General features: G+C 43.8%; 1 protein-coding gene across 2 annotated transcripts in view; it reads right to left on the reverse strand.

Moving 5' to 3' along the window:
- The window catches only part of Lama3 (laminin subunit alpha 3), a 216,352-nt gene that overhangs the window by 181,500 nt on the left and 14,958 nt on the right, over nt 1–19,894 (reverse strand). The gene's annotated exons all lie outside the window — the stretch shown is intronic.

The raw sequence follows: 19,894 nt of genomic DNA on the forward strand, positions 1-19,894 counted from the left end.
ATAAATTGAATTTTGGGAAACTTTAACAGTGCTGCCAACTTTGGAAAAAGTCATCCCAATTTACTGTGTTGAGTTGGCATTGTACAGAAATGGACAGCCATATTGGTCTAGAAATGTTAATTTATTTTTATTTTTTATTTTTATTTTTTATTTTTTCCATGTATACAGGGAACAGCTGGCCATTGGGAACAGCTAATGGTGGGAAAAGATACAAGATTTGGTTAGGAAATGGGGCTCAGAACCCTTGTTTTCTAGTGGGGCTGTGCTGGTTTATAGTCACCCCAGAATTTACTTGCAAATTGTTGGTTATGGATAAAATGCTCTTGAGTAGCAGTTTGCTCTCAAGCAAAGTACTTTAAAATTATTTAGAGAAACATGATTAAAATCTGCAAAGATTGAAAACCGTGCTCAATGTCATTAATCCTTTTCTCCTTCTGGAGTTACAAGTTTATTGGTGTAAGAATCAAGCTATAAGTGTTCCTCTCTTCTCTGTTGTTTCCTTTTTCCCCCCTGAAATCTTTCATTATTTCCAAGACATTGTTAGCTCAAATCTTTAGACTAAGTTTTGGCTTAGGAATTTATTCCTTCGGCTCTTATAATTATTTTTGGGGTTTTTTTTTTTTTGGTGTTCTACATTTTTAATTAATTTTTCAAAATGACCCCTAAAGTTGTACATTTCAGTGGGCACCATGTGATGTTTCAATACATGTCTATATTGCATAATGTTCAACTCAAGGCAAATATATTTATTTCTTCCAACAATTATCATTTCTTTGAGGGGAAAACATTCAGACTCCTAGTCTTTGCAAATTTACAGTACATTATCTTTATCTGCAGTCACCCTATTGTGCACTAGAGCACCAGAACTTGCCCGGTGCAACTATAACTTATCTCCCCTTAGGTTATTTCTTTTAAATCAGGTAGCAAGAGACTATTATTTTTTGTCGCCATACCAGTTTCTATTTTAATTTTTACCTTCTGCTGATTTGAATCTTGATTGCTTGAAAAGAGCCCAGGGAGATGTGATGTAGGTATTAAATTCTGGGTGGGCTGTCATGTGATGGAGGATAGACTCCCCTTCCCTCCCACCCCCACCCCAGGGGAAGACTGATGAAAGACAGTTTTTGACATGTTTCCTTGATTCTCTTAATTATGTCCATGGCATTATTTTTCCATTCCAGGACCCAGTCGGGGGTGATATGTGAGTTACTGGGTGTGTCTCATCTCCTTTACTGTAAAGCAGTGCCCCTGATGGTTTTCTCTCCAGATGATTACATTTTGAAGAGTCAAGAATGCTCCTTGGTCTGCTATACAGTCTCTGACTCTTCTATCATGGAATCCATCACAGGATCATAGAATATCATAGAATATCCCACAGTTTGAATTTGACACATGAATATTTCAATATGTCTCTTCACAGCTTACTTATTAATTACAAGAGTAAGATGGAAATTACAATGGCAAAACCTAGTAAACATCTTTTTAATTTAGTTTCATGGATAATAGGACAACCTGGCATCATGTGCCTCCTGGTGTGACAGAGAAGGATGTGCTGCTCAGGTAGTGAACTGGCCAAGAATGTGTCCCTTGAGTCAAATCATGAGAAAGCTTGAGAAAGACCTCAGCCCTGTGGGAGGGTTAGAGAGCTGCCCCTGGGTGTGAGTCCCACACGTGGCTAGGGAGGGTGCCACCCTGCAGATGTTTGCTTTTCCTTTGTTTGCTTTTCCCACCATGTAAACCTTGCTGGGAGCAGAACACTTTGGCGCATGCCTTGGAAGCTGCAGGTGCCCCCTTTTCCAGCTGCCCAGGCAGGGAAGGCAGCCTGGCCATGTGGCCCCAGCTCAGAGAACTGCAAGCCTCCTTTCAAGACAAATTTTACCAAAAGGCAGATCACCGAAGGATTCTTTCTAGAAGAAGCAGAGATGGCCTCACATCTGGCTTCTAGAAACAGTGCCTGATGCTGGCAGGGGGTTGCTGAGTCCAGTGTCAGACCAAGGCCAAGGACTGACTATGCAGTCAGAAGGTGGCAGCAAGCAGCATTCAGCCACAGGAGGGACCTGGTGGACCGGTGCACAGCTCTGACCACGGGGCCTCCTTTGCCCTCCACTCCAGCCCTGCTCCTTTCACTGTTGAAGCCTGCACTTCTGACTGGTAAAATCAACTACAAAAATGGAATGTCTCCCCTTACTTCCCCAAATCTCTAGCCACATTACAGCTGCACACCTCCCCTCCTTCCCAGTGGAGGGGAAACCTCCTGTCCAAAGTCACCTCCACCTCTATGCTCCAAATCCTACTGCCCTGCCTTCTGTGGGATCCAGCCTAGCAGCTTCTGAAGTCTCTGCTGTCCTGAAAATCCACACCCTCTCCTACTCCACCTCTCTTCCCTTCAGCTCAGCCACACTTCAAAGGGCCCTGTGCTGGCTCCATCCCCTCCTGCTCTTAGGTCACCCCTAGTCCTACCCTCCAGACCCTCTCCATCTTACACTGCTGACTACCAGCTTCTCTCTCTAGCCCGGAATTCTCACCTGAACTCACAGCTGTATTTCCAGCTGTCTCTGCGCTATCCCACTTGGATACACCTTGCTTCCCCCTCCAGTTAAAAGGACCCCAACAGAAACCTTATGCCACCCTTGCCCCACCTGCGCACACTAACTCCTAGCCAACCTCAGGTCCAGCTGCACCATCGCTAGGCTCTGTGGAACACCGTGCTTTTCCTCTACAGGGGTCCTCAGAACAGCAATTAAGGAAGCATTCAAGTCTCGAGTGCACACAGACTTATAAACTCAGGATGTGCACTGCCTGGACCTGTCTGCCCAGGAACTGCCGCAGGGGTACGGCGGCCACAGGCAGCTGTAGGCCAAGGCCACTTCACCCGGCTGAGGGCAATCCTGGTGCACAGCCCAAACCCTGAGCATTGCACTTCTTTGGCACAAAACAAGACAACTCCAAGTCACCTTCACCACAATGGGCAGACGTGTGCCAGCTGAACTCTAGATCCAAAGACTGCCCCTGTGTTCCCAGACTCTTCTGGAGCCTATGAAGATCCTACAGAGGTCTCCAACAGGTGTCCTTTGTGGCGGGGCAAAGACCTCGAGGGGCCCGGGGAATGCAGGGGTGTGTGTGGTGAACCACCTGGAATCTAGTTCTGGGATCTCATTGTGAGGCCTAAAGTAGGCCAGGAGCTGGGGAGGGGCCCTGGGTGGACCCCCCCACAGGTGTGGGCTAAACTGAGAAGGAATAATCATCTCGCAGGCAGGCGTACAGTGGGCAAGGGGGTAGCAGAGTCTGACTCACCCTCGGGCAGTCAAGGGGATTCATGGGGGGACATTTTCTCTGCCTGCAAGAACAACCCCACTAAGCACAATCCAGACCCCTCCTCTCAGGAATGGTCTGGGGCTTCAGAAGGTGGGTGGGCCTTCCAGAAAGGAGGGTCTGGGGCTAGTGTGGACGGAACACCATCACCTCAGCCCCCACACAAGGGCCTGAGCCCATGACTCTCCCTATCCTCTCATTTCTGAGTCTGCCTTCCCTAGGCCTCTCCCCAGGCTGGGAGCCTCCTTTGCTCTCTGCACCCCAAATGTTACACAGACAGGCAAGGATTTCCCCTAAAACCCAGCACTGGTTTAGACCATCCCATCCCTGCAAATGTGGAATATAAACATCGTTACAGCACCATGAATGACAATCTGAGGTTTTGGTGTTTGACTTAGGAGATAGTTCTTATTTATAACACTTTTCTTGGAAAAATGCCACCTGAATCCTACATATCTGATGGAACTATTAGCACACACCATTTATACCTGTATATGATTTCTCCCAAGGCAACACTTTATCAGTAATATAATACCAAAATGTGAAATGTCATCAATGTAAAAGAGCAACTCACTAGTAGTCATAAATACCAACCCTATGGAGGTCAGAAGAAGTCTGGATGGATGTTCCACAACACGAAGTTCATGAACATATCAAACTAGACGTGATAGTACAATTATATAAATGAAAAGACATATAAATAAAGCAACACTTCATAATTTACAGGCAGAGTTCATAATGGCCAAGAGTGAAGAATTTGGAGCCAGAATGCCTAGCTTCCAGTTCCAAACTGTGATCTTTTAGGAGATTAAGCTGTGAGGTCCTTTCTCTGCTTGTGCCTTGGTATCCATGTCTATACAAAGGGATGAAAGCAGTACTGAGTGTCGAGGTTTTTGAAAAGCCCAGTGAAACGCATCCATCTTCCCTATCTGATTATGAACCAATTCAGAAATAAGGGAAAGGAACAGAGATGATGGGGACGAAATGTCCTCTTTATTTCTGGTGAGACTTTATTTCCTCCTTATTTCTGGTAACAATGTAGGTGTGGTGACCAATGGTGGACACCCATTGGACATCTTGGGCCAGTTGGCCCAGTGTGGCTGAGACAGGCTACGCCCGAGAAGAGCACCTTCCTCTGACTGCGTCTGCTGTCCAGGGACAGGATGGAGCTGTGACACCTGGTCCTGGATTCCACACTCAGTGTCCAGAAGATGGGGCAGGAAATAGATGGGAACGCTCCCCAGGTGGACCCACCCACATGGAAAGAAGCCCTCAGTGGACATGCACCACGTAGGGCTGGCTTGAGGTATGAGGAAGTGGCTCCTGCAAACACAGAGATGGCCTTGGAAGTGCTCCCCCCTTTGGAGGTGCGTGCTCCCTCAGGAAAGAGTGCGCCCAAAGAGAAGTAGCAAGGACCCCCGAGAGGTACTTATGATGTGGGATGGGACAAGAATCGGGATCTCAGATAAAGGGAGAATGTTTTTAGAAAGTGAGAAAGGAGCTCCGTGAAGAATGAATGACAGCATGTTGTGCACTGAAGAGTAGGACTAGAGCTCATCTCCTAGAGGCAGGGACTTGAATCTGTGAAGTTCTCAACGTCTTCCTAAGGACATACGGTGACACAAAACCAAGTCCTTCTTAATTACAAAATTCATATTGCCACGTGTTCTGGACAAGAGATGCAGCAAGGTTCCCAGGGAACCTTTCAAAATCTCTTGGCGCTTTCTGGTTCTGGGCCAGCCACAGTAGCCGCCTTGCGGTTCAAGGAGGAGGTAAGATGGCACGACTGGAGCAAGCCTTTTAGACACAAATGCGAGCAAGTGCGTGCACCTGGGAAGAACTTTCTTTCTTGTGGTTTTGGCAGTCAGTAAACTGAGATGTTTCTCTTTTTACTCATTCCTGCTGTTAAGTGAATTAGGTCCATTAACCTCTTGACTTGCAAAGAGAGAAGACAGCTTCCATTTGAATTGTAATTCAGTCGCTGATCGGGGAATAAATTTGCCCCAAATTTCAAATATTCACTCAGATGACTTGGTCCTACTTACTGCTCTGGCTGCCCAGATGCAAGGGTCCTGCCTTGGATTCTGACTTTGTAAATGCAGCTTGGCTTCTTCCTCAGTATTGTTCAGACCAGCCAGAGCTTTTCCCGAGGCAAGCCCAGGACAGGTCACTTTTTGAAATGTCTGGTGAAGGACCTACAGGTAACTACACGAGGCGATCTCATCTCAGTGGTTTGGTTGGAATCCCACTTTCTGTTCAGGGAATTCTAAAAGGAATCTTTGCTATACCGCCACCATTCCATGCCAGAGAGTCAATCTGGGAAGTTCTGTATGCCTTTCTCTCAACAGCTAGGGACTCCAGGAAGGTACAGAGCGTGTGTCTACCATGGTACGTTGGCTGAGGCTGCAACCACAATCAATGCCAAAGTCTCAGTGGCTCAACGCAAGTTGTGTGTATCTCACCTATGCCACATGGGCATTGAGGGTGAGCACCTCTGGATGTCTTTTCACTCAGGGACACAAACTGATAAAGACTTGAATGCCTGTGATATCACCAAGGCCAAGGGAGGGAGATGTGGTACACTGGGTCCCAAAGCAGGTCCCATGGCTAGGCTTTCCTTCATGGAGCCAGGGATGCTCTGAACACCTCTAGCCTGGCAGGAGAACTGGAAATTCCGGTAAGCAGGGGGTGCACATGTGCTGGTGCTCAGAGGACCCACTGCAAACCAGTTTGGCCACATTTATCCCCGCTGAGTTGGAATCTGAAATTTTAGAGGTGTAGAGGTTTTCTTTTTTTTCCTCCCACTCCCTACATAGGCCATGGAGGAGAAATACCCTCAATCGGTAATGTGCATCTAAGCAAGGAGAAAACAGTATTGCAGTGCTCTCCACCTTAAAGTGACAAGCACCTTCCTGCAGAGTGAGTGCAAAATGTTAAAATGCAGATTCTCAGGATATAATTCTGGAAATAAATTCCAGTTTGAGTCTGCACTAAAGATGAGTCATGATCAGTAAGTGCAGATCATGCTGGACTAACGGTGACAACCAACTATTCCAATCTGCCTAAAGCTGTCCTGGTTCTAGCACTAAAAACTCTGTATCCTAGAATAGTCCTCAATCTCAGATAAACCTGAGATGGGTGGTCTGAAGGAGCTAGTACCGGTCCAACAAACTCTGTTTAACTTTGAAAGATAAATTGAAGGGCTCTGAGGAATCTTCCCACAATGACCCAAGCAGACATAACCCTTCCCTCATGGTGGTTATATTCACTGGAGTGTGCACTAATCTTGTCCGTGCATCAGACTCCCCAAAAAGAATGTGAAATCCTCAAAGCCGGATGCTGCTCACTGAGCTAGAAACCCTGAGCTCCTGTGTTTTGCTCTGGCTGAAGGCTAGTCCCAGAACATGGAGCTTTGTCTACGGTGATTTCTGAGCTCGAGGGAAGTCAGCAAGGTCAAGGGACAGGACACTGTAGCAGGTGGTTGGAAGGGTAAAAAAGAAAAAGGAAGAAAGAAAATGTGGCACCTGCAGGAAAGATTAGTCAAACCAAATCATTAAAATGATAAGGAGATATAAGAGGAAAAGCAAAAGTAGCATTTGTTGAGGATTTATATATTCTGGATATAAATACTTACATTTGTGCAGCCCTCTGAAAATTGTAGTGCATTTGTATTATTATGTTCTATCTGTAGAGGCAGAAGCTAAAGTTCAGCAAAGCATAGCAAGTGGGTAGTCACCCTGAGTAGGACACTAAGCATGAACTCACATACACATCTGTCTGACTGCAAAGTCTGTGCTCACAGACAATTAGCTATCCTAGTATCTCAGACAGCTACAGGGTCAGATGAGGCCAAAGTGTGGGCGTTTGGTGCTGAAAACTCACCCTGCAGGTCCTTCATTTAAGGAGGCTTTCCACTCTGAGAGCTTCTGCTGGTACTGGGAATTGGTACACAGCCCAGTTTTCCAGCCAATTTGTTCACAGATCAAACAGAATGAAAATAAAGGCACCTGAGTGCAAGAAGTTTCGCCTTGGTCTCCAGGACCACATCTCTAACACAGCATGATCCCCACTCTGAAGGCCATTTGGGACACTCTCCCCACTCCTCCTCCTGGGCCTCATTCCCCTACACCAGAGTTTCTCTCTCTTCTCTACCAACCATTCCACTGCTGCCCTGAGCCTTTGTCTCAACTTCCTGAATGGGCCTCACCTGCTCATGGTGACCCATTCAGCATGTGGCCCATGGACCAGCAACTTTGGCATCACTGGGGGAGCAGCAGAGAGATGCACATCCTACGAGCGCCTTCTGAATCAGTCACCATCCTCCCAGACAACTCAGTCGCACACGGAAGTTTGAGATGTACTGGTTTGACCCATAAGATACAGCGTATCCTTATTTCCACCAAAGCACATTGCCAGCACTGTTCCTTCTCCTGTAGAAACCTGGGCTACAGTGGCTTAGGCCAATGCATTCCCTTTCCTGAGGACATTCCCTTTCTAATTACTTTTTCTCCAGCTTAGCTGCTAGGGGGCCTAATCTCCGTGTTGAAATTATGCCATGCCAGCAGCTTCCGAACCATCTCTATAAAGAGTCAGCCCTAATTTCTTTGCCAATAGAGTATATGTCTTCCCCAAGCCATGACACTAGACCAGTTTAGGGACAAAATAAGTCTTTAAGCGGCCCACGTATAATCTGTTCATTCACGTCTATCTGCTGTAGAATAACACATCAAGCAGGAAATTTTAGTGTGCCATTGGACATATGTATTGAAATGTCCCATTGGGCCCTATAAATATAAAAAATTGCTGTCATCAAATAAAAAAATTTTAATTAAAAAGAATTTTTAGGCCAAGTTCAGTGGCATATACCTATCAATCCCAGCACTGGGGAGAGGCTAAAGCAGCAGGATTGCAAGTTCAAATCCTACATGGGCTATTAAGCAAGACTCTGTCTCAAAATTTAAAAATAATGAAAAAGGAAAAGGAGCTGGGGATGTAACTCAGTGGTAGAGTGCTCCTGGGTTTGATCTCCAGTATTACAGACACAAAAGACATTTCAATATAGAACATACTTTACTAAGCCTCATCCATCCTCCAGAATAAGCAATAACTCTTATCAAAAGGAGAAATAATGGCTAAGAAGAGGTACAATGTGGGTGGGAAGAGGTCTTTTAAAAGAATGCCTCAGACATTATGTGTCGTGGCCTGAATGCTTAAAATGACTGTATTATTTAGACTCAAGCCCACTCTTAGCTATCAACGCACTTAATTATCCAAGTGTCACTGGAAACATTTGGGAGCAAAAGAAAATATCTGGGAATGAAATGGTTCCATAGCTACTGAGACCTTATCATTAAAGGGTACATTTGCTGCAGGGGTTAAAAAAAATCAAATAGGCTATAAAGGAAACCACTGAGTAAAAGCGGGTTCTTTGTCCATTACAGATTGTAAAATAGAAAATTATAACGCTGCACACTCTGCAGTCGGCCTTTGACACTTGGTCATTCTGCCCAACACTGGCTCCCAGTGACAATCCACTTGGAAAGGAGCAAAGTGGGGAAAAAAGCCATAGTAAGCAGACCAAGCTTGAGTGTTTTTCCACAGAACCACACTCTGCTTGCCAAAATGTCTCAGAAATATTTCTATATGAGTGCACAAAATCTTCAAGTTCAGGGTAATCACGATGAGATAAAATATACATTCACAGTTAATTCTAAATCAAAAGAAAAAGCATGGCTGAGATGAAGCTAGTGATTTTATTCACTATAGTCATCAATGTATTTCTTGTTTTTATCTATGTCCCATTGTGTTTAAGGGGAACAAGCGGGTAGGGAAGGATTTAGGGCAACTTATAAGGATGTAAAGAAAACAGCACTATGAAATTACCAAAAATAAAAATTTTCAGGCCAGGGATGTAGCTCAGTGCCACTGCACCTGCCTGGCAAGCATGAGGCCCTGAGTTTGATTTGTAGTACCAAAAAAAAAAAAAAAAAAAAAAAATTTTTTTTAACAGAGTGAAAGGAAAATCATAGTCAGCAATGAAACACACACATTCACATACATACACTGGATGGACTCTTTAAAAACTTCTATTTAGGGCCAGGGATTTAGCTCACTGGTTTGGTGGCCTGCCTTGCAAGCAAAAGGACCAGAGTTCAATCCCTGGTATCAAAAAAAACACCTCTATTTAGTTGCCCCTTCCATAATCCCTCTGAGACCACCACCGGAGAATCTAGGCAAATTTCAACTGGTAGAAAGCACTTTTTGCAAGTGAGAGTGCTGCATCCCAGCCAGGGACAGGCTGCTGAAGCCACTCAGAACTGCCCACTGCGGTGAGCACTGAGGAGAGAAGGGTGGGGAGCGAAAGGAGACCATCTGGGTCCTGAGGAAGCTTGGGGCTATTTAAATTTTTAAATAATTAATAAACATAGCTCGAACTACCTAAATCTGAGCCAGAAGAGTGACACCAAGGCAGACTTTGAGGGTCAGACCTGTGGGCATTAAGGCTTTGGAGAACAGTTCATTACACGGTCAAGAGCCACTACTCCCAGTTTGGACCCTGGGCCAGTGATGGTCTAGGAACTGTTGGTTATTCATGCACAATGAAAAAAAAAAAAAAGACAGGAATTGAAAGTTGACATTTAGAAACCTTCATAATAATTCAAGAGTGAGCTGATGTCTATGGAACGTCATTTTTATGAGACTTGTATCTTCTATGTCTTTAGGCTTTATCTTTCATTTGTGTAAGAATTCATTTTTACTATGTTTTACAAAAGTGCTGATCTGCGACAGAAAAGTTTTTTTTTTTTTAAACAGTCTTTTGTTACAGGTGACTTTGAGAGCTCAGTCTAAAGCAGCGCTTCTCAAATCTCAATGTGCCTGTGGTCTCCCTGGGGACCTACAATGCAGGCTGCCTTTCAGCAGATCCAGACTGGGGCCCCAAAAGTCTACTTTTCTGACAAGCTCCCAAGAGCCCAGGGCAGTGGATCTGAAGACCACACTTGGAGCGGCAAAGGTCAGGGACCCCAGGCTGAAAACGAGCAGGGTTTTAGGGACAGGCACAAGAAGGCCACCCTTGGTTGGGTGGTGGTTTGTACAGCCCCGAGGATTGGGGGCAGCAACACTTGGACCAGAAGAAATGAGCAAATAAGGGAAGAAAACAGTGTCTGGGTTCCTGGCTTGGAGATGAATGAGTTTTAGCAGGGGCTGTGCATTCGCCACAGCAACCTACTCACAATGACCCTATGAGGTTGGTGCTAGATTTATCCTTATATTTTAGGAAAAGAAGGGTGACTCCGAGACATTAGCTAAAGAGTCCAGTATCACCCAGCCAAAAAGTCATGGAGCTAGATTTGTACCTAGGTAATAATCCAGAGCTGGCGATCTAAATGAGAGTCACAGAAGAAAGTAAAAATTGCCAATAATTCTGCAACTAGAGAGAAGCACTTTTAGCATCCTAACTTTTCTCTTCATTTATACATACACATTATTTTTTACTACAGCATGAGATCATAACATATACATTATATATATGGCCTACATAGAGTTCTGATTTGTTCTTCACATTAGAGCGCAGATACACATTGTGTCAGTAATAAAGACTGCTCTTAAGTGTCATTTGAATGGCTGCCTACTAATCCATTAACCGAATCAGTCCCCTTCTGTTAGACCTGAGATAACTCCCCATTCTGTGCTGCTCAAACACTTGGGGATATCCTTCATCATTTCTTTAGGAGAGATTCTCACCAGTAGTAGTTCCATGTCAAAGACAGATCTTTTTAAATACAAATATTTGGAAAGATATAACATCAGTACTGAGTTCCCAGGCCTATTATGTGAACGTGTTTCTACACATTCTGCTCAATTCCCAGAGACAAGACGACTGAAGGCTAGGAGAAGGGTCAACAACAATAATTCCTCTGAGCAGTACTGGTAATAGATAATGCAGCCTCTAGAAAGGATGGCTTTGAATTAAGAGAAATGCTTGGCATTTGGGAAAGGGAGCAAAGGATGGGAATTCCAAGACAGTAATGTGAGAATAGAGTAGAATGTGTTTCATCCAAAACAATAGACACACTAGTCACAATCTGAATATGCTTACTTCTTTTTTTCTTTCTTTCTTCTATTTTGGTACCATGGATCGAACTCGGGACCGTGTGCTTGTGAGGCAGGAGGTGGAACCACTAAGCTAAATTCACCAGCCCTATGTTTACTTCTGATTACTGCTAATTTGAAAACTGCCACCACTTCACACCCTCCCAAATGTTCTGCTTGTCTTCATTTAATTGATTAATTTTTGTGGTTAAAGGATGTCAACAGATGGAAACTCGTGTTAAAAATCTATACAAATAATAAATATGTACTTTGTAAGAGTGTAAACAATGAGTATAAGATGAATAAGAAAATAAAAAAATATTCCTCTGAGAAATAAGAATACTCCATATTTACCCAGGGCTCTCCAGTGAACAGAAAACATTCACGGCAATCACTGGCCTTAGCCACAAGTCTTCCCCACCTACCAAGCCCTGGACACTCCGACCCCCAACCTGCCCCAGTTCTATGCCTCTGACCGTGCCCGGATACCCAAAGGTTGTGGTGAGAGCCTGGGTCCTTCTCAAGAAGACAGTGACTTCCCTGCCTGCTCAGCTTCCCGCCCAGTGTGACTCTGTTCTCCGTGGCCCGCCATCTTCCTTCTGCTTTCTCAGCAGCCTAGAATTAGCATCAACCTTTTCTAAATGGTGCCAAGGGCTTTGCCTCTGTTTCTTTTTCTCTAATCAGTGTGAGCCACAATCCTGCTTCTCGAGAAGGGAGCCCAGTTTGCATGTTTGCTGTCTAGCCACAGGAGCAGCCTGTAAAACCCAGGCAGCTTCAGCAGCCAGTGGGCTCCCACTTGCCACTCCTTGGGCCACAGGCTTCCCTTGCCCACGTGACACCAAAAGCTGGCTGCCACCATTTGTGACAGCCCTCTGACAACTTTGCAATGGCCTTAATCCTGGAAGGCACCCAAATGCCAGGATTCTGTGTGAATCTGGATTTCCTGGTAAGAGTCATCATGTAGGTCACGGTGACCCTCATTGACCACTTTACCACACATACTAACTTCTATCTACAGAGGGGGAGAAAATTCCAGCACAAAAGCATCTTGTTTTCCCCAGTGTTGCTGCTTCCCAGTCCAGTGTTTATCCCTGCTCCTGTTTCTCAGATGTATGCTGTTTGCCTACGGCCAGCTGAGTGATGTGGAAGGAAACATTTAACTCATTTTCTGTAATGTCTGCTATATTTTTAGTGTTAGATGAAAACCAACAAATGTAAATGCTAGTTATATTTAAAATAAAGCAGAGCTGTTTGGGATGGTAGCAAGACACTGCAGCAAATGGATAACATAAAAAGAACAGTGTGGGAATTCATATTTCATTTAATGCAACATGTTTCAGGACATCGTACATGTCTGAGGACTTCCTAGACCTACAGATTGAAAAAGAATTTTGTACACAGTTCCTGACTCCAAGGAGTATACAAGAGGCACAGCAGAAGCCTCTGAGGAAAGAGACAGGGCTGGAGCAGAGGACCAGTGAGGACCCCTGCAGTGACGCCTGAGTCATCTTGGGAAGAGGAGAGCCAGAAGGGCAGGGGAAAGGAATCCCTGGAGCTCTGGACAGCACCAGAGTGAGGAGCAGAGGCAGAAAGCTTCATCAGCTCTCAGGGGAATTACAGTTAGGTCTCAATTGATGAGGCCTGTGGCTTTCAGAAGAAGGTGGTATCTACAGAAGAAATTAGCAAAGGGCTACCCCCGGAAGGGGCTTGCATACCACGCTTAGGGGCTGGACTTTACCCCAAGAGTAAAAGAGACACACCGAGTGATGTTAATCAGGGAGAACGGTGTGCTCACACCTTCCATTCCCTCTGAAAGCCATGAGAAGACTCACAGGGAGATCCTGGAAAGACTGCCAGCTCCACGTGGTTCTAAGCTTTCTCATCTCCTCATTATGGACTCTGTTCCTCTCAAGCTGACTGAAAAGCAGAGTGAACCAAGATGAGAGGCTAACAAATCACTCAGGAGACTGGTTAAATTGTCATGGAAAGAGCTGTCAAGGGCCAAATTAGGGTCCTGTAGCGCCAATGGCGAGAAGCCAGATCCCAGAGATATTAGGACACGTGACATAGTGATTAACCACATAAGTAGAGGGGCTGGGGATGTAGCTCAGCAGCAGAGCACCTACTTAGCATGTGCAAGGTCCTGCATTTGATCCCAGCACTGAAATAATAATAATTGTAATAAGCGAGGAGAGGGAGAGGGACATAGAGGAGTATGGGAAAGACTTGAGAGGTAGGCTGATAAATTGTCTTAAAGAAGAAGGCTTAATTTGTAATATTTTATTATTTCTATCATGTAAATGCTTCCACGGGGACCAATTCCAAGTAACCAAACTGATGTCACTGCACACGGAGCTCCGAAGAGACATCCTGCAGCACATCACACAGGACTTGGTCACCCTGGCCCCCAACCAAGTCAGGCTCCCTGTGACATCATCTGACAAGTATCTCCAGAACGAATTTAATTTTCGGTCTTCAGGGAGACTCAGAATCTAGCCGAGACCTCCCTCCATGCTAGTTAGAATTAGCAAGGGTGACAAAGACTGTGTTTCCGTATTAAATTCACTTGCAGATAACTGGGCCCTGTATTTGCATCTGGTCCATGAGGACTTTATGATAAGTTCATGAGAAAACAGAAAGGTAGAGTAATGGGATATTTCTCTTATGACTTATTTTTTTCTTAAAAATTAATACTATTTCTAACGCTATTTCTTTTGTTACTCTTAAGCTTCTTCAACACTTTTGAATTTTCTATTCATTGCCTTTTTTCACTAAGTTTACTGTTACATTTAAGGTAAATGATACAGTTACATTCATCACTGTGATCTTGTACCTTTACATGACAGATCTTAGTTCTTATTTTTTCCCCATCCCCCTTCCCTCCCTTTACCCCCTCTGCCCTTCCCTATTTACAAAGACTTTGTTTCCATTTTTTCCTTTTTTCATATTTTTTCTTTTCCCTTATTTCCTTTCCCCTACCCTTCCCACTTTATTCATTGTATTTTAAACAACTTTGACATGATGTTTGCTTGTGTGAACACATAGGGGTATGGTTTTGGGTCTCAGGCACCTTCTTTTCTCTTAGTTTGAGTGCTCTTGAAAGACAAAGACTTCAGTACAGGTAGTTTATTTAGGAGTTGACCTCAAGAAGCACAAATTGGGAACAAGAGGGACATAGTAGACAGAGAAAAAAAACCAATGAGTGATGTGTTAATGAGCAGGTTACTACCAGGGACAACTGAGGTGTAATTTCACCAAGGACTTTGAGCTATAAATTATGTGGAATCACTTTAGAAATGGCTCTCTGAGAAATGGGGTGCTTTTCCACCAGCTCCTTCCATGGGAAGATAAGGTCGCATCTGTGAACATTAAATGCTGGACTTTTGAAGCCAACCTATACATAGCTTTAATTAAATAGCTCCTGGAGCCCCAAAGAGCCCAAGGCTCTCAGAAAATCGGATGGCTGGCTGGTCCTCAAGTCTGGCTGAGTGACAGGCTCAGGAAGTAACTATCACTCACATTATCCCTCAGCAGAAGTCAGGGACTGCAGAAGCCAGGGGCTGCAGGCATCTCAGTCTTTGGTCCACAGGCCCACAGACTGGTCAGCTGCTTCATCTGTACCTCAAAGCTGGCCTCCTCCCCCAGTGGCCCTGAAGGACAGAGTCAAGGCTGCCTTCTCTCTTAAAAATCAAACACTCCATCCTTTAGAGGTTTCTGGGAAGGGTTGTCTGCTTGTTTTGTTTTGTATATTCCCATTTCTAACAGTTCGAAAGCAATACTCTTGAGGACATTATAAGTTGTATGAAATCCTCAAAATTCTTCTCCTCGTGACTGTCCTATTGCCCGGGCTTGCTCTCCATGGCTCCTATCTTGGCTCTGCTTCATTTCCAACCCAAGAGCCAGCTCTTCTCAACCTCCAGGCTGCCAGGTTTCAGAGAACCATGGGGACCATGCCACACCTACCTCCCCATGGCTTTCCTTAGACCACACCCTGGGGGAAGGAGCCAGGAAGGTGAATACAGGGAGTCAAAGGTGTCAGACCCCCTGAAAGGAAGTCCAGGACAGGCACAGAGTCCCATCACTCTGCCTTCCTATCTCACAGGGGGACACTCTGCCAGGAGGAGTCCAGGGATCAACCAATGTCCCTGGACGCCGATAACTCTGCTTCAAAAAGTAGGCATCCTCACTTCACTTTAAATGTGAAAATGGATTCATAATATTTGGCCATGCAATGTGAATGTTTCCTATAAGACACTGTTTCCTTATTTTATAGCCTGAAACTCATGAATAATGCATAATCAAATGCAATTAAATACCTCAGAAAATGCCATGCTCTGGCCAATCATGGAAGTACCCTATATGCACCACCTTGTGAGGGTGAAAATGTCCTTCAAGACTGAATCCTGGAAATAACGTGTTAGGAAACGAATAGCCAATTCAAAAAGAGACAGAGAAAACAGCCTCTAACAACAAAATAAGCACAAATTGACTAGAGCAGAGTCAAATTTCAGTTCTCAGTAGGTGAGGAAAGGTGATTTAGTCATAACAAGTTAGGAATATATATTTTATTTCCCAACCATGCACCAAAATTCACACTGCCCTAAGGTGTTGATGTTACTCTTAAATTAGAAAAATTAGTCTCACAAATACATTCTCATGGTTAAATCCAGCAACAGCAAAAAAGAACAGATCTTACCAATGGGGCATAAAATATGAATCTTACAAGATAAAACATGCTTTATGGGGCACATTTTGCTGTTCCCACATAACAGAGGAAAAAAATGTCCTCCCCCGACATGATTTATGCTGCTTTCACTGTTCCTGAACTTCTTAAGAGTATAGTATATAGTATTATATACAGTGTTTTCTACAGCCACAAGAGCTACAGGTCTGTTCTTTTTAATGAGTGTTTATTGACATTCATTTTATTTTACTAAAGAAAAACTACTGGCACTGCCCTAAAGAAAGCTGAAAATGAAGCACTTAACTCACTGAAACATCGCAACAATCCTACAACCCTACAGAGTCATCTCATTTCATAAGTGGGAGAACTGAGGCACAGATCAGCATGTGTCAGAGGGCCACGTGTAGTCAGCATGAACCAAGGCAGGCGACTCTAGGATCGCCACACCAGCCTCACAGAGCTGCCTGCCCACGCCCACAGCCTGCACGGGTGTACATGCCATGACTAATGTCTGTCAGCAACAAGCAAATTACTAAATTGTTTGTAGGTTGATGTGTTCTTAATTTAACTGTTTTAATTGGGGGTATTTCAGCACATCAAAGGAGGTTTTTAAAAATAGCTTTAGAGGAAAGAAATGAAGTTGGCAACATATGTTCAGAACAGATAATTTTGATAGATTAAAATTTACAGACCCAACAGAATGAAGAGACAACCTACTGAAAGGGGGAAAAAGTTTCCAGCTATTGCTCATACAGAGAACTAAATAAAGAACTCAAAGAAAAATTAGATTCCCAAAGTACGAGACCCAAACAAAAAATGGGCAACCAAAATGAATAGACACTTCACTTCTCAGAAGAAGTACAGGTGGCCAAAAATGTATGAAAAAGTGTTCAACATCTCTGGCCATTAGAGAAATGCAAATTAAAATGACACTGAGATACCATCTTACTCTAGAAAGAGTGGCCATCATCAAGAAATCAAATAATAATGAATGCTGGTGAGGTTGTAGGGGGAAAAGGAACCCTTCTACCTTGGTGGTAGGAATGTAAACCACACTACAGAGAGCAGTAGGGAGATTCCCCAAGAAACTAAAATTAGAAATTCCATTTGACCCAATATTCCCCTTTCAACATACTTTCTGAAAGAGTTAAAATCATATTACAGTGAAATCTATCACAAGTGTACAAGTCAATAGTTTCTGGTAGATTCTCAAAGTTGTCTGACCATCATAACAATCAATTTCAGAACATCTGCCTTTCACTCAGTCACTCCCCAGTTTCCTCCAAAACTTTCAGTCCTTGGTAGCCAGTAAGTTGCTTTCTCTCTATAGTTTTGGCTATCTGGACATTATCGCAAACATATATCCTTGGGACCATGTGAAATATGACCTTTTATGACTAGCTTTCATAGAACATGACACTCTCAAGCTTCCTCTATGCTGAAGCATGCATCTGTAAATTCGTTTTTGTTACTGAGTCATATCCCATCATATGTGTGTGATGTGTTAATCTATTCATCAGCTAATAGACCTTTGAGTTGCTTCCACTTTCTGGTTGTTACGAGCAATGCCGCCATGGGTGTTCATGAATGAAATTTTCTGTGCAGGTGTGTTTTCATTTCTCACTGATACACAACTAGGAGTGGAACTGCTGGGTTACATGGTAATTCCATGATAGAATTTTTGAAGAACTAGCAAACTATTTTTCCAAAGCAACTGAACCAGTTTAGATTTCCACTGGCAACGCACAAGTGTTCCGATTTCTTCACAGCCTTATCATACTTGCTATAACCTTTTTTATTACAGGCACCCAACTGAGCATAATGGTATCTCACTATGGTTTTCACGTGGACTTCCCCAATGGCCAGTGATGTTCAGCATCTTTTATATGCTGATTGGTTTTGAAGTATGTTCTTTGAAAAACTCTATGTAGATCCTTCTCCCATTTCTTAAAATTAGGTTCTTTGTAATGGCTAAATTGCCTCCTTCTTCTTTATATATAATTTCTTCACCTGGCTGCATTATGGTTTGGATCTTAATTGTCCCCACCTGATTGCCCCACTGGGAGCTGATGAACCCTTTAAGGGGTGGAGCCTAGTGGAAGGAAGTCAGTCACCCTTGAATGCACCCTTACCCCAGCTCCGGTCTCTCTCTCTCTCTCTCTTTCCTTCTATGTCTCCCCTCCCTCTCTCTTTCTCTCTCTCTCTCCCTCCCTCCTCTCTCTCTCCCCACCTCCCACTTACCACGAGGTGAGCAGCTTTGGTCCGACACATGCTCTAAGCCATCATCTTCTCCTTCACTACTGATCCAAAGTGACAAAGCCAAGTGATCACAGGCCACAATGAGCCAGAACACATCTCTCCCCCTTTCGGTTGATTATCTCAGGGATATTCTCCCACTGACACAGGGTGTTAGAATATCACACACTCTCAGTTGTCCGCCCCCCATTTGTCCTTCCATGCCAGTCTTTCACTTGTTCCTTCCCTTCTCCTTGACTTTCTGAAGTTGGACAGCCTCAGCATCCCACCCTTCCTGTCTTCTTTTTTACTTTCATCCAGTCTCATATTTTGTACCATATACATGCCTTCAACTCCCAAATGTCCACCACAGCAGGAGCCTCTGCTGGCCAACAGCTTCAGACAGTGGGTTGGGAAAGCATCCCCTGTCCCAATGGCCCGCTGTCTCCCACACCTTACCAGATATCACTGGCCCAGGAGAAGTCCATTGTGCCCCACAGGCAGTGCTAGTAGGACCTAAGCAGGAAACTCAGGTACCAGAAGAACAAAGTAGACCAGAATGATACTGAAGATCTCTGAAAACTAATTATGATTGAAATCACAGCCCACAAAAGCAGCCCAGCATCTACTCATCAAACCTACTACTATGGTAGTCTGGGTTCGGAGTCAGTATTTCCAGGCAAGAGAATGCTATAAAAATATCTTTACCACACCTGTGTTCATTGCTGTGCTATTCATAGTAGCCAAAAGTTGGAAGCAACTCGTGTCCATCAATAGATAAATGGATAAACAAAATGTGGTCTATACATAAAATGGAATGTTATTCAGCCTCAAAAAAGAAGGAAATTTCCAGCACAGGCTCAACATGGAAGAACTTCGAGGATATTATGCTAAGTAAAATGTCAGTCACAAAAAGACAACTATTGGATAATTCCACTTGTATGAAGTTCTTAGAGCCATCAACTCACAGGAAGTAGAATGGTAATTGCCAGAGTCGGGGCAGAAAGGGGAATGGGGATTCACTTACACAGAGTTTCAGCTTTGTAAGATGAAAAGACAGAATTCTAGAGGTGGGGATGGCTGCGAAATTATGTCCATGTATTTAATGCCACTGGACAGTAAACTTAAAAACTTGAAAACAATTAAAATGTATATATTTTCTGTTGTATATATTTTACCACAATTGAAGGAGGGGAAGGGATGGGAGAAGAAAGGAAGTAAAAAGAATTAAGATGTGTTCTGTAGATGAACCAACTTCCCATGATAAATGGAATCATTATGTACTGTAAACATGTGCTAATAAAATTTAAGTTGAAAAAAAAAAGATGAATCCCTGCAAATAGAACCATTTGTAACTTTTTTTTTTTTTTTGTACCGGGGATTGAACTTGGGTCCCTGCGTTTACAAGGTAGGTGATAGAACCACTGAGCTAAATCCCCTGCCCTGCAACTATTTTTATACTTATTCAATTGAGGAGTATGGAGATCTGCATTGTGACAGGCACTGTTCTGCCTATTTTAAGGTAGGCAGATATTAACATCAAAAAGTTGATGTTACAGGTTGGACAATAAT

Source organism: Fukomys damarensis, unplaced genomic scaffold, assembly GCF_012274545.1.
Source record: "Fukomys damarensis isolate Sample0158 unplaced genomic scaffold, DMR_v1.0_HiC HiC_scaffold_30, whole genome shotgun sequence".
NCBI lineage: Eukaryota > Metazoa > Chordata > Mammalia > Rodentia > Bathyergidae > Fukomys > Fukomys damarensis.